Here is a 536-nt window from a genome sequence, read left to right on the forward strand (position 1 = left end):
GGGGGGGTGTGTGTGTCAGAACTTCTCATCTGCATGTGATGATAACGAAGCCGCCGGGTCTGAGCGGGAAGCTGATACAAAGACGCGACTCATATTTGCTGCTTTTCTAAAACACGTTTATTGGATATAAAACTCAACACAAAGAACTCATTTCATTTCTCAGGCTTTATGGCGCACACATAGGCTGTGGCAGCGCTGGGAGGAGGACTCCGGGGCACAGTACAAGTTATCCCTTCCATGGGGCCACACCCATCCCCCGCGCTGCAAGGGTTAAGAGCTCGCTTTGCCTGGAGGGGGCAATAAAGAAGGAATACTCACCCGATCCTCCCCGGCTGCTAGACCGGTCCCCACATCCTCCTCTCCCCCGGCAGTTTAAGGACCCGTGATGTCATTGCATCCATTCACTTGCATTGGACATACCACAGCTGGAGCAGAGGGGAAGAGAGGTGAGTGCTGACCACTACAAAACCGGGGATCGGGTGAGGGCATCTTTTTTTATTGTAGACCAAAATGAGCACTTAACCCTTGCAGTGGGG

Source organism: Nanorana parkeri, unplaced genomic scaffold (assembly GCF_000935625.1).
Source record: "Nanorana parkeri isolate BGI_ZX_2015 unplaced genomic scaffold, ASM93562v1 scaffold1984, whole genome shotgun sequence".
NCBI classification, from domain to species: Eukaryota; Metazoa; Chordata; class Amphibia; order Anura; family Dicroglossidae; genus Nanorana; species Nanorana parkeri.